Below are 15,207 nucleotides of genomic sequence, written 5' to 3' on the forward strand. Positions count from 1 at the left end.
AATATATTATTCGAGCCAAATCAAGTTGGATCATTTCATGAGTTAAGGTTTTTCAAGTTTTTTTTTGACAAGTGAAATCGGCTTTTAAAATAATTAAACAGATAATTAAAAGCTGAAATGCGAAATGTATGTTTGAGATCAGCTCGAGTACTATATGAGCCGAGTTCAAGTCTTTCGCGTTTAATTAGTTCTCAAACTTATCGAGTTTTTAAGGAGTTTTGAAGATATTGGATTTTTATCAAAAAGGCTAATAGGCAAAAATATCGCTGAACTCATAAAAAAATATCAAGATATTGGAGTTTTCAAGATACTGGATTATTAATGAGAGTGACATGTGTCTTTATTGAGCAATACCTAAATACTCCCTCCGTCCCTTTTTATCTGTCCATTTTGGAAAAAAAAAACACATACCAAGGAATAATTGATTGTATAAAATTTTTCATTAAATACCTCTAATTAATATCTTGAAAATGGTGGAATACCCCTACTTTATGTCTTGAAAACATGAAAAAATGGTGGAATACCCCTACTTTATGTCTTGAAAACATGAATTCAACCAAGTTTTAAATAAGTCAAGCCTTGAAAATTGAAATTATAGAGATATATTTGAAAAACTATCATTAAATTAGTTTTGAAAGTATAAATGGACAAATAAATAGGGACAAATTTTTACTTCCAAAATGGACAAATAAACAGGGACGGAGGGAGTAACAACTATTGTAACTGGAGTTTTGCTTAAAGATTAAAGATAAGAAGCACACAACCCATCAATCTCAGAAGAGAAATCTATAGAAATCTGATATATGTCTTGGCATAAGCATTCTAAAAAATGCAGAAATTGGAGCATATCTGGGCACAAACATTTTAAAATTCACACTTCTCGTACAAATGTTTTCAAAATGTCACATTTCTATAAAATATACACGACATTATATCTTAATATACCTGATTTAGTTTAAAGATTGTTTAATTATATGTATCTAAATTTAGGTGTTTCGACCCTATAACGGAAATTAATGTTTTTTTGTGAATTATTTTAACACTCTTGAAATATAGTGTGTAATCATCAAAAAAGGGGATTTTAAATCTCAAGTTTTGATCACACTTTAGCAAATACTTTAATTATAATAACTTAACAAGATATTCTATTTATGTATAATACTCCCTCTGACCCCTTCATTGCTTAACATTTTTCTTTGTCGGTCGTCCCACCAATTCTTTACATTACCCTAAATAGAAACATTTATATATTAAAAAAGTAAAAATATTATTACTATACTACAAGTTGACAGTGTATTTATAGTGTTATTAGTGCTTTATTATCACTTATTAATGTTAATTACAGATGCAAGTCAAATAGACCCACGTGCATCTTCCTCTTTCTAGTACAATATCACATTTTCTTTCTAAACAAGCCGTAGAATCCAGTTCCTTCCCCTGTATCCATTACCCTACATTAATTGAGTCCCAAAACATGATCTTCTTTTAAAATGGAGTCTCAACTTCTCAACAATTCAGCCTCAAATCTCGATATTTATTCCGAAAATTATCCTTCTCCCTCTTCTTCACCCCTTCCTCGTAAAAATCTCACAAAATTGATTTGTGAGGATGATCCCAACTTATCCCAATTTGTTGAAACCCAAACGGGTAATCTTAAAGAGAAATTTATGAAGGAAATAGTTGAAGATACGCCTGATAGGATTATTGAGCATGCAATATGTTAAACCTAAGAAGAACACATTAAAGCCGAAAAAATTGCAGTTCGAGGACCCAACTGGAATGATGCAAATTTAACTCCCACAAATCGTGTAAGATTTTAATTTGTTTATGATTTCCTTATTTATTGAGTAAAAATATGATTTGCCCGTGTTTTGTGATTTTTCTGTGATATGTGGTTTGTGTTTGATGTGTTGCAAAGGAGAATTCTACCAGTGCAAATACTTAAAAAAATCTAATTCAAAAAATCCACTAACTTAATTCATACCAATTTTGTTTTCAGAAACTGTGATTTTCGGGGTAAGACTAATGGTGATGTAAATTCCACCAGTGAAAATACTTTAAAAAATCCACAGAAGATCTTGCACCTTCAAAGCTGAAAATAAAAGTTACATACTGCAGTAGGTCAGTAACACTTGTCTTAACCGCTTGTCTGCATAAAATTATGTCATATCCAGGAAATTACATAGTGTTGATCAAAACAACATACATAATGTTGGTCAAAACAACAAAAATTACATACTGTAGTAGGTTACAAAAGTCCTGTCCAGTGCAAAAGATTAGGTTATCCTATTTAATGCCTTCTCCACAACATCTAGTGGAGCTGTCATCTGAGTCGGTAATTTTCCAAGTCGCTCGAGTCTTTTCTTCCCCATATGAGGGAGCTTGTAATTGTTGTTGCCACCTTATTTTAGTATATCAGTCATACGATTTTGTAGAGATAACCAAACATAATTTAAAGTAGAAGGTTCCATTTCTTCATATGCTTGAATAACTGCATCAACTAGCTCATGGACTATTTTAGGGGCTTTCTCATGTTGCAATCCTTATATGATTCTGAAGAAACCCAAATCACTGATATTTAAATCTGGACTATTGGCCGGTTGATTAGCCAATGTTATGTTAAACCCATCAGATTCTGCAACTTCCACGAACTCTATATCGTCACCACTTATATGAGGCCTAACATTATCTTGTTGTATAACGATATGTTTTTTGTTGTCTTGTGGCCATTTGGCTTTAATAGCCGGGAGGATTTTTTCTACTAAACATTGTTTAACCACAACTTTGGTGATATTTTCTATAGGTTTGAGTTCCATAACACCGTTTGCTCGGTTCTTACTTGTTCTAACAGCTACTTCTTCTTTAGTGAATGGGAATATGCCTATTTTTCCATCAAAAATACAATTTCCATCGTTGTCAAACCTAGGCCTAGCCACTGCACTAATAAACATAACCTTGGTTATAAATCTTTTGGACTTAGAAATTCTATGTGGTTCCGGTTCACTTGGCAATAGGTAGTCCTTTTGTGAAATTCTAGTCATATAAAACCACTTCTCATCTATATGAACTATAGAAAACATTCCTATATACGTTCGGTTTGTACGAAGTGTAGAGCTTTCAATATCTTTTAAACAAAATGTCACCCTAGCTTCCATGTTTGTAGGTATCAAATAAGGCTTCAAAGCATTTGAATGAGATTTAATACTACCTTTTTGGATCATTCTATGCATAGTAGATTTACCTACCTTTAGTTCGCAAGCTAGTATCATAATATTAGTTCTTAGATGCAAAGGAATGGATCTGACCTTTTCTAAATCGAAAACATATGTCATGTTGCCACCTTTATATTTTCTGTCAACACTGGGTAACTCCATCTTTCCATCTTTAATTTCTTGTTGAACATCTTTTCATATTGTGTAAATGGTTATTCTGCTGACTCCAAAATCAGTGTCAAATGTGTTAACTGATCCTCTCTCGAGTTTGTCATTGCTAAAGTTTAGTGATAGCCTGTGCACAATATCTCTTTTTTCTAAATTTGTCAACCTTTTCCTTTTTACAGTGGCCACACCAGATGATGACATTGAAGTGTTGAAGTGCTCACCATTCTGAACTTCTTCCAAATCTAAAAATATAGACCCACTTTCCATTTTTAGCTCTGTTGTGTTTTGAAATGTATATATGGAGAAAGATTTGTTATGAGGTTGCTTATTTATAGTAAATGGGTGCTGTGGAGGCAAACCCAAATTTTTTGTGATCAATTCGTATTGATTTAGGCGGATGTAGTAATCTGCTTTCCGTCCATAATTAATCTCGTGTAAAGTCAATACCATGTATAGTGTTTTGTTTAAATATTAATTTATTTACTCAGTTTATTTATTTTATTAACCGTCATTGGTCTTTGTGCTAAAAGGTAATGTTAAGAAAGCAAGGGGACAGAGGGAGTAGCATGTCGTGTCAAAAATTTAAATCAATTTTGCACGTTATTAAATTGCTAAAATAATAGCAGGCTATTATTCAAAAACAACAAGTTATGACAGAATACTATCAAATGTATTCCAAATCGATTATATTTTTCCGAAAGTATTAGGACTTATTTTGTGCGTTATCTAATTAATATATGAGTAGATATACATATATTCAAGCTCAGTTTATGATCAAAAAGTTTTCTTAAAATATAGGGAGTTTTTAATACTAATCCTTATCTCATCCAAATTCTTTGTAAAACAACTTTCTTATCCCATATTTATATATAAAACTAAATTATTAAATGTTTTCTACCATTTTTTTTCCTATTTCTAAAATTTCCAAACGTTGGATTCAACCACCGGAACAACGTTCATAGAGGTTTAAAGCACAGATAGTTGATTGCATACTGTATTCATATCTAGTTAGAGAACATAGTTGAGTTGCAAACCTTCTTGTTTTGTTATCAAAGTTGTATTTGATAATCACTAAAGCTAGCTGTGTTCTTGGATAAGAATAATGGGAGTTAAATAGTGTTAACGGGAGAAATTGGTTAACAACAGATGCGGGTATCTAAGTGATTGTAGGAAGGAACAGCGAAGAACACGGGATGGAAAGTGATGGACATTGCAGCTGATCTTGTATTTGATTCTTGAGAGAAGGAGAGAAAGTGTTCTAAGGCATTTCTCAGCAAGAATCAGGTTATGAGTCACAAGAGGCCTACGTACCCTATTTATAGGGGTTCAAGCTACCACGTTGTTCTTTCGGGCCAAACTTCTTAGCATGGGCTAAGTGTCAGTCCGGTCCATCAGGGCCCAGGTCCGTGGGACCTTGAGAGCCGCCGTTAGAAGAGGCTCGTCTCGCACGACCTAGGCCCATATGGGAAGAGGCTGTCATGGAGTGTGTCGGAATGTAGATGATGATCCAATAAGCCTTCATGTCTTCATCAACCATGTATGGGGCGAGGGAGCCCATTCATCCTCTATGGGGCGAGGGAGCCCGTTCATTCTCTTTGGGGCGAGGGAGCCCGTTCATTCTCTTTGGGGCGAGGGAGCCTGAAGCAGAGGGCGTAGCCCTAATGATGAGAACCTAAAGGACTTAGCAAAATAAAGTTGGTGACCCCTCAGGTGAGGCCGACTTGTTATAGAAAAGATGAGGCCTGAGAGCTTAGCTCGATAATGAGCCCCAGGGTGATAAACCCTAGGCTAGTAGTCTTCAACAATTATGACCCCAAGATAAACGAGGTCAAGAAGCAACAAGGCCACGAGGCTGTGAGGCCATGTGGCGGCGACCCAAAGGCTCATTGTTGATACTTGGAGCGACCACTTAGGCGATGACCTCTCCAGGGTGATGACCCCTCAGGGTGATGACGACCTCCAGGGCGATGACCCCCTGGGGTGGTGACGACACCGTAGGGCGATGACCCATCCAGGGTGACAACCCCTCTATGGTGGTTACCCATCAAGGTGATGACGACCGCCCAGGATGATGACCACTCCCGGGTCACGACCCCTCCAGGGCGATGACCTATCAGGGTGATGATACCCCCCAGGACGATGACTCGTCAAGGGTAACTACCCCTCCAAGGTGATCACCCCTCAGGATGATGACGACCCCACAGGACGATGACCCTCCCAGGGTGACGACCCCTCCTAGGTGCTCCTTAAATTTTCATTAATCTATTAATTAGCGAGGGCTCACTAACAAGGTGGCGTAATAGAATGATGAGCCCAAGGGTCTTACTATAGAACAATAATGATCCTAATATACTTGATCCAATGCTCCCCCTGGGCTAGAGAGCATACAGTCTTCATAAATAGAGGTAGATGAGCCCACCTTGGTGATCCATATATGATTATGGGCCTGCCGAGGCCCATGTCGATTTTTGGGCATAACAACTATCCGCCAAATCCAGTTCACCCCAATAGAGATGCGAGGAGGAATCTCAAGGAGACCTTCAAACACTGTGTAGGCATGTAATTTATGAGGCCTACAAAAGGGACCCCCAAAATATACGAGGCATCCCCCAGCAATCTAAAAGGCCAACATAGTTGGGCGACCCGTAGTCAAGCGAGGCCTTCCCCGGCGACCGTGGCGAGAGCGACCCGGAGAAGGGGGAGAGCCCGCGAGGTGCGAAGCCCCACCAGTCATAACTGCTCGGACAACTGTCGGGGTTAATGAGGAGACAACGAATAGGAGTGTGGCACGCGTCTAGGGTGTCCCTCTCCCTCCTATGCCTAGAATATGGTAATGATTTTCAATCATTTGTCATTTCAGACAATTTCGGACACTACTCCTTGCTGCGCCTCGCTACCGAACTAACTCGCATAAGAGTGTTCACCAGATACGCGACCCAAAGCCCCACCTCCTCATCTTCCTCGACCCCGCAGTCTTCTTCCTCCTCGTCTCCAGAGCCCAAAAGTGAGTCCCCACTTTTCCTATTTACATTATGTTCATGCATTGGACACACACACACAATATATATATATATACAGACATATATGTATCTTGATCCCTATATCATTCCGGCTCGTGGGCGAGGCCACCTCGCGATTAGGCATAAGGTCTTCGCCCTGCGACTCCTGCTTATACGACCTCCCTAGTCTTGGGGTCGCATGACAACCTTGACTTCACGCATAGGGCCGCAACAGGTGTGATGTGACGACACTCCGTTAGTCCAATGTCCTCGCGAGCAGCGAGACTCCACTGATATTCAGAAACGGCCCAGCGAAGCCTCAAGGACTCCACCTCATGCAATCTATCCCGAGGAGCCTCTAAGTGAAGAGGCTGTTAGGGAGGTTGCTCGGCTAGAGACCTCAATGCAGAGTGGGAACTCAAGGCATCATTTGCACTTTGATAAATCATGGTCGAACGAGGACTTCCACTCCCTGAGGGATCCCCAAGGTTGGAAGGGGAAACAACCCTCACACCCCGAGGGGGGTCTCATCGACTTCTCTACGGTGGAGGGGTCACTTCGTATCCTCACCATGGACGAGGCGGAGGCCCAAATCCGTGACCTCCTTGCTCAAGAGCGGGCAAAGAAGAGACGACAGCCCAACAAGTTGGCTCGGATGTTGGCGATGAGAGCCCGAAGCAGAGGGCGTATCCCTAATGATTAGAGCCCAAAGGACTTAGCAAAATAAAGTTGGTGACCCCTCAGATGAGGCCGACTTGTTGTAGAGAAGATGAGGCCCGAGAGCCTAGCTGAATAACAAACCCTAGGGTGATGAACCCTAGGCTAGTAGTCTTTAACAATTATGACCCCAAGATAAATGAGGTCAAGAAGCAACAAGGCCATGAGGCTTTGAGGCCAAGTGGCAGCGACCCCAAGGCTCGTTGTTGATACTTGGAGCGACCACTAGGGCAATGACCCCTCCAGGGTGATGATGACCTCCGGGGCGATGACCCCTCCAGGGTGATGACCCCCAGGGTGATGACGACCCCCCAGGGCGATGACTCCTCCAGGGTGACAACCCCTCTAGGGTGGTTAACCAACAAGGTGATGATGACCCCCGACGACGATGACAACTCCAGGGTCACTACCATTCCACAGCGATGACCCATTAGGGTGATGACAACCCCCAGGACGATGACCCCTCAAGGGTAACGACCCCTCCTGGGTGATGACCCCTCTGGGTGCTGACGACCCCCCAGGGCGATGACCCCTTTAGGGTGACGACCCCTCTTAGGTGCTCCCTATATTTTCATTAATCTTCTAATTAGCGGGGACTCACTAACAAGGTGGCCTAATAGAATGAGGGTCTTACTCTAGAACAATCATGAGCCCAATATACTTGATTCAATGCTCCCTTGGGCTAGAGAGCATACAGTTTTCATAAATAGAGGTAGATGAGCCCACCTTAGTGATCCATATCTGATTATGGGCCTGCCGAGGCCCATGTCGATTTTTGGGCATAATAGCTATCCCCCGATTCCAGTTCACCATTAGAGATGCGAGGTGGAATCTCAGCGAGACCTTCAAACACTGTGTAAGCATGTAATTTATAAGGCCTACAAAAGGGACCTCCAAATTATACCAGGCATCCCCCAGCGACCCGAAAGGCCATCATAGGTGGGCGACCCCTAGTCAAGCGAGGCCTTCATCGGCGAGCCTGATGAGAGTGAGCCCGGGAGGAGCGACCCTGAGAAGGGGGAGCATCCACGAGGTGCGAGGCCCCACCAGTCATAACTTCTCTGACAACTATCGGGGTTAATGAGGAGACATCGAATAGGAGTGTGCAACGCGTCTAGGTGCCCAGCGAAGCCCCAAGGAATCCTCCTTATGCCATCTATCCCGAGGAGCCTCTAAGTGAAGAGGCTGTTAGGGAGGTCGCTCGACTAGAGACCTCAATGTAGAGTGGGTCCTTCGGGCTTCATTTGTACTTTGATAAGTCCTGGACGGACGAGGACTTCCACTCGCTAAGGGATCCCCACGGCTGGAAGGGAAAACAACCCTCACACCCTGAGAGGTGTCTCATCGACTTCTCCACAGTGGAGGGGTCGCTTCGCATCCTCAACAAGGACGAGGCGGAGGCCCAAATCCGTGACCTATTTGCTCAGCAGCGGATGGGAGCCCTTGGGACTCAAGCACTGATGAATCCTTAGGGAAGGCATATTATGAGGTGGAGGCTAAGGAGAATAGCTCTAGTTCTGAAGATAGGGAATGACAGGAGGGCGACCCAATGCCAGAGTATCTTGATGAATTTGCAAGCCCCGAGTCGAACTCCGCTGAGCTCGCGGACGTCACTCGGGTCGTTAATTATTATAATTATGGCTACGTACCCAAGGAGTCTGACGAGCCATATCAAGAGACCCCCAGAGTTGGAGGGGCATATTTATTCCGGGACGCTGCAAGATGATGCCTCGTCGTCAGTGAGGCCCAAGTCACCTCGTTTCCTGGCCTGTAAAGATATCTCCACCTCTCTCACCGAGGGGGAATGGTCGATTTGGACGAATAGTACAATTTAGGGGGTCTTCTCATCCGTCCGCGACCCCACCAGAGATGTTATAGGTTTAACTTCGCTGAAAACGGAGGAAAAATCCCGAGGCTTGTCCTCTCTGCTGCTCTGGTGAAAGTAGAGGCTGCCTCATCCCTTCACCTTTTTTTGGTTGGGGTCTGCGAGTACTATCAGCTGGCTCCAATTCAGGTCAATCCAAATGCGTACAGGTCGATGATCGCCTTGTACATACTTTACAAGGAGGAGGGATTTGGTACCCTTGACGCGAGGACTCTTGGCTACTTTCTCCAAATGAAACGATCCGGAAAGAAGCACTTCAGATACGTTTATTTCTCCGTGTGGCCTGAGTTTATGGGAAGTAATTGTTGTTCGGCGCTCCCAGCAATGTGGATATGTGGAAGGAGCATTTTTTCTATTCTTACGATGTTCCTCACATTAAGACTTCCTTTAATTTTAAGCCCGGTAAGCGACCCCTCCTCTGTATTTACTTTTACATGGTCCTCCTCGGGGCGAGGCCCCCTTCCTTAATTTGTGCAACATATGTTCATATTCTATTGAGTCGTTTGTCCTTGCAGTATCCCCGACTCAAACCTCCTACAAGGACGAGGAGAGGCGGGTCGCTGATCAGCTAGTTAACCTCCCCCTGATAGGAGGAATGTGAAGGAGCTGCTGACAAAGAAAAACCTTATCAAGCACGGTTTCCTGAATCCAACTGTGGACAAGGCTCCAATTAGGATGGCTAAAAAGAAACAGGCAGCGACCAAGTCCATTAAGGTCTCTATTAGGGAGAAGGCGAAGGGAAGCGCCCCACGAAAGAGAGTATGTCCTCTGCGAAGTGGTCCCCTGGCTTGCTTGGCAGCGAGGCGAGCCCGCGGCTTACGCACATCTACCTTCCATTAGCATCTGCATTTTATTTTTTTGCGCTATTGTACTGTCCTCGCATCGTTTCCATTACCACTGTGGACTAATATGCTTCCACGTTCTGTTTTGCAGAGATGTCCAAATCTAGCAAGCCTCGGGCCCCGGTCCCCTTCGCTGCTGATGATGATGATGTCACCATTATCAAGATCCAAAGGGCGGCCCTAAAGGGGTTCATGGCCGACGCGAGGCGTCACCCAACGAGGAACCCTACCTTCGATCCGGAACCAAAGAAAGCCAGGCTCGGTGATCCTCCAGCCAGGATAACCTGTTCTACTCATAGTAATCCCCCGACAGTTGTGCGCATCATTGGGGGGGGGGTCGCCTCCACCTTTTCCAAGTATGGGTTCATTCTTGCTAGCGAGCCCGAGGTCTTGACCTGGACCACTTCTCCCCTGGAAGAGAATAATGCTATGCTTACGAAGCTCCTCGGCGAGGCGTTCATTCGTCAGGCCTCGCATGCCCGAGAGATAAAGGGGCTCGCATACGCAAAGGGGAAGCTGACACGGGATAACAAAATCCAAAAACAGAAGATAAATGATCTGAACCTTCAAGTGGCCTGCTTGTTGAAAGAGCAGAAAGATGCTGTTGAAAAATCCACTATAAAGATGAAGAAAGATCTTGACGAGGCCAGGGGAAGCTGAAGGTCGCAGAGGAGGATAATAAGAAGCTGGATGATGCCAGGGCTGCTATTGTGCGAGGCGGGGAGGGCCTCGCTGAAGAGCTGTCCGCTATGCAGACTGATCAACCTGTGCTGCTACGCGAGGCCAGGAAATCTGGCCAAGTGTCCTTCATGAAGGGGTTCATGAGAGTATTCCCCGACTTTGATTGGTCCATGATGGGAGAGGGCGCTGTAGTTTACGTCGCGGATCTGAAAGAGGAAATGGTCGAGGAAGAATCCGTTGGCCGTGTCGAAGAGGAGGCTGCCAGGAGTGCCACGGAGAACGAGCTGCATACTGATGAGGCTACTCGCACCCAGGATGACCAAAATCCCCCCGTTGACCCGTATTGATCTCTCTCCTCGTATATCTTTTAGACTCTAAACAAGGGAGGTGGGCACCCTTAAATGCTCCACAGATGTATTTGATAATCTCTAACTTGAAATATTTCATAACTGTATCAAGGTCGCTGTTTATCGAGCCCAAACTTACAGCTCTCTTTCTTTAATACATACTGTCTTCGTATATTCACCTCCATGTTTGTGGAATTGTGTTGACAAGTGTTATGTCCTCGTTTTCCAGGTGATGCGACCCGTGTCCTGGGTCGCCACGTTAAACCAGATGCGACCACGTCTAGCTGAGAAGGGGTCGCACTGACATGTCTTCTAGTAGTTTGTTGTAGGTAACCATATTCTAGGATTACTACAAGTGTATTGGGGTCGCGTAATGAGCCCAAGACTTAATGTTGCACAAATGGAATGTGACCTCACCTAAAAGAGAGGGGGTCATACTTGCAATTTATTACAAGTACACGGGGGTCGCATAGCGAGCCCGGATGGTAGATGAGGGTTGTTTCACGGGCCCGAGATATGGGCCGTTTTACAAGCCATTCGCACTTCCATCCATGCGTACCTGTTCATATAGTCTTACACATGTTTAAAAATTGTAATGAATCACCTTAGGGAACACAAATTTCCAGAAAGTTTGAAATTACTAGAATTCAAAACGGGAAGATATGCGGGACAAGCCCCCACCGCTTAGATAAAAAGTACTAGGAGAGGTGTTTATATTACTACCACCCTCATAGGCTTAAGATGAATAATATTCATGTTGAGTCTTGAATAAAAACAAACAACTGATAGTACTTGTGCAGGTGCTCCGCATTCCAGGCTCTAGGAACCATCTTGTCATCCATGTCCACCAAGTGATATGTGCCTCCCCAAATAATGGCTTTGACCTTGTAGGGGCATTCCCAGTTGGCCCAAAAACTCCATGTGCAACAACCTTGGTGTTTGGCATGGCCCTTCTCAGGAAAAGATCTCCAACACATAAGGGACGATCTTTCGCTTTCAATTGTAGTGCCTGGTGGCCCTTTGCTGATAGGAGGCCAGCCTAATTTGGGAGTTCATCCTCACTTCTTCAAGCATATCCAGATAGAGGCGATTGTTGGCCCCCGCTACTTAGAAGATTAATGAAGACTTAAAGAGCACCCAGGAGGAGTCGTCACCCTGGAGGGGTCATCGCCCTCAGGGTCATCATCACCTTTAAAGGTCATCACCCTCGAGGGCTCATCGTCCTGGGGGGTCGTCATCACCCTGATGGGTCATCGCCCTGAAGGGGTCATCGTCTTGGGGGGTCGTTAGCACCCTGATGGGTCAGCACCCTGAAGGGGTCATCGCCCTCCAGGGGTCATCGCCCTGGGGGTTCGTCATCACCCCCTGAGGGGTCATCACCCAGGAGGGGTCGTCACCTTGGAGGTCCTCATCACCCTGATGGGTCATCACCCTGGTGGTCGCTACAAATATTAACAACGAGCCTTGAGGTCGCACCCTCGTGGCCTCATTGCTTCTTGATCTACTTTATCTTGGGGTCATAATTGTTGAAGACTACTAGCCTAGGGGTCATCACCTTGGGGCTCGTTATCCAGCTAGGCTCTCAGGCCTCAACTTCTCTACAACAAGTCGGCCTCATATGAGGGGTCACCTACTTTATTTTGCCAATTCCTTTTGGCTCTCATCATTAGGGCTACGCCCTCTACTGCAATTGGCATACCTGTGGCATCTGTTGTAGCTACGAGTAAAATCCTGAGCATCTTGCCTGATAGTGGGCCAATAGTAGCACTGGTGCACAGTTTTCTGAGTGAGGGATCCACCCCCAAGTGATCCCCTCATGTATCTCCCGCATGATGTAGCTGCACTCCTCTCATCGATGCATTTGAGAAGAGGAGAGTTGAAGCCCCTCTTATAGAGGATATTGTCATAGATTACATAACGGGAAGATTTGTATCTAAGGCTCCTGGCCTCATTTTTGTCTTCAGGGAGGGTGCCCTCCTTTAGAAATTCCAGAAAATGGGTCATCCAAATTTCCCCAACATCACTAATCGCCATTATCACAGTTGCCCCCGTTCCCCAAATCTTGAGGACGCTAGGATGCTTCAGGGTTTCTAAGGGGATGACCCCTAGGAGGATAGCTTCCTTTCACGATACCAATTTTTCTAGTGCATCCGCTTTTGCATTAAACTCCCGCGGGATCCTCTCAAGATGCACTTCTTTGAAGCACCCCATTAGACGCTTGCACAATTGAATGTACGCATCAGTTTGGATCCTATTCCATTGGAACCCTTCTTTCACTTGCTCCACTACCACCATGGAGTCACTGTATATATCCAGATTCTCAACTTTCATCTCTTTGGCTAGATTTAGGCCGCCGATCTGGGCCTCATACTCGGCCATATTATTTGTGGCCCCGAATGTAAAGTGCACGACACTCTTCAACAAATGGCCCTCGGCTCTTAAGAACTATCCCTGCTCCATTTCCTTGCATGTTTGAGGCCCATCCACATGTAGAGTCCACCAGAGGCCTCATTTTCATGGGCAAATGCTGCCCCGAAAGTGAAGTGAATCTCCCTCATTTTGTAAAGGGAACTCCAAGATGAAATCAGCAAGAGTTTGTCCTTTGATGGCCGTTCGAGGCTTATACGCCACATCAAACTGGCTAAGCTCAATGGTCCACTTGATTAAACGGCCCGAAGTTTCAGGCTTATGAATAACGCCGGAGGGGGAAGGATGTCTGCACCTCGATTTTATGAGCCTGAAAATAGGGCCTCGATTTCCGAAAGGCCAAGACAAGGGCATATGCCTGCTTCTTCATATTAGTGTATCGCGTTTCCGCGTCAACCATTCGTTTGCTCACATAATAAACTAGGAGTTCCACAAGTTCCTCCTCCCGCAGCAAGACTGCACTCACTGTATAGTTAGAGAGAACCAAGTATATGATGAGGGTCTCCCCCTCATTAGGTTTTCAGAGGAGGGGAGGAGACCCGAGATGCTGCTTGATACTCTGGAAGGCCTCATCGCATTCAAATGTCCACTGAAAAGTCTTCCCCACTTGCCTGATGGCCTTAAAAAATTCCTGACACCTGTCAGATGACTTGGACACAAAGCGGTTAAAGGCTGCTATCCTGCCCGTGAGAGATTGTACATCCTTGACAGTCCGAGAGGACTTTATATTGATAAGAGCTTCAATTTTGGCCTCAATTACTTGGTGGTTGACCATGAACCCGAAGAACTTTCCAGACTCCACCCCAAAGACACACTTCTGGGGATTAAACTTCATTCGGTATTCCCTGAGAATCCCGAACATTTTAGAGAGGTGCATGATATGGTCCTTGGCTTCCTTAGACTTCACAAACATATCATCCACACAAACTTTCATTGTCTTACCAATCTGCTTTTCAAACATCTTGTTTACTAACCTTTGATAATTAAGTGGCCCCGACATTAAGCAAGCCAAAGGGCATCCCAATATAGAAATAGAGACCTCTATCCATGATAACAGATGTGTGCTCCTGATCCGGCTCATACATGGGTATTTGATTGTACCCAGAGTAAACATCTATGAAGCTGAGGAGAGCATGACCAGCTGTGGAGTCCACGTGCTGATTAATCCTGCGAAGGGGAAAGCTAACCTTAGGACATTATTTGTTGAGATCAGTAAAATCCACACACGTTCTCCACTTCGCATTAGGCTTTTTCACGAGAACAAGATTAGCCAGCCACACAGGATCAAATGATTCTTTAACGAGGCCGGCTTTGAGGAGCCGCTCGACCTCATCTTTTAGAGCCTCGGCTCTTCCCTCGATGATAGGCCTCTTCTTCTGACGGGATCCCTTTTTGTTAGGGTCGATATTGAGCTTGTGACACATGACCTTGGAGTCTATGCCCACCATATCAGAATGGGACCATGCAAAAACATCCAGGTTGGCCTTCAAAAATTCCACGAGAGGACCCCTAATTCTGGGACCAAGGATGTAGCCGATTTGGAGGACCTTGGAGGGATCACGAGCATCCACGAGGATTGATACTGTATCTTCCGTTGTGCTTGCCCTATCAACCGTATCTGGCATCCGAGGGTCGAGGTCTATCTCAACTGCCTTGACGCTAGGCTCCCCGACTTGCTCAACGAGAGGCTCCTTAACAATAGGCTCCTAAATATCGAAGGTGAGGCCCCCAGTTGGCTTAACCAGCTTCTCTATGGTGATGGTGACCTCTCTCGTGATCCCATTGGGAAGATCAACTGTGGTGGATGTCTCCTTCATGGTCCATTTACCTTTACGAGCCCGGGCTGCCAGTTTTTCCGGGCTCTGCTCATCACCATCTCTTGCTTCCTCAACAATTCGTTCAATCATAGTCATGACAGGCAGAGATGGG

General features: G+C 44.7%; 1 long non-coding RNA gene across 1 annotated transcript; it reads left to right on the forward strand.

The window, feature by feature from the left end:
* Positions 1-1,381: 1,381 nt before the first annotated feature.
* On the forward strand, positions 1,382-3,886 carry LOC135150570 (uncharacterized). The gene is made up of 2 exons (XR_010288683.1): positions 1,382-1,808; positions 3,560-3,886. It is a non-coding gene; the product is annotated as an uncharacterized LOC135150570 (long non-coding RNA).
* Positions 3,887-15,207: the final 11,321 nt, after the last annotated feature.

The sequence above is a fragment of the Daucus carota genome, chromosome 2, assembly GCF_001625215.2.
Source record: "Daucus carota subsp. sativus chromosome 2, DH1 v3.0, whole genome shotgun sequence".
NCBI classification, from domain to species: domain Eukaryota; kingdom Viridiplantae; phylum Streptophyta; class Magnoliopsida; order Apiales; family Apiaceae; genus Daucus; species Daucus carota.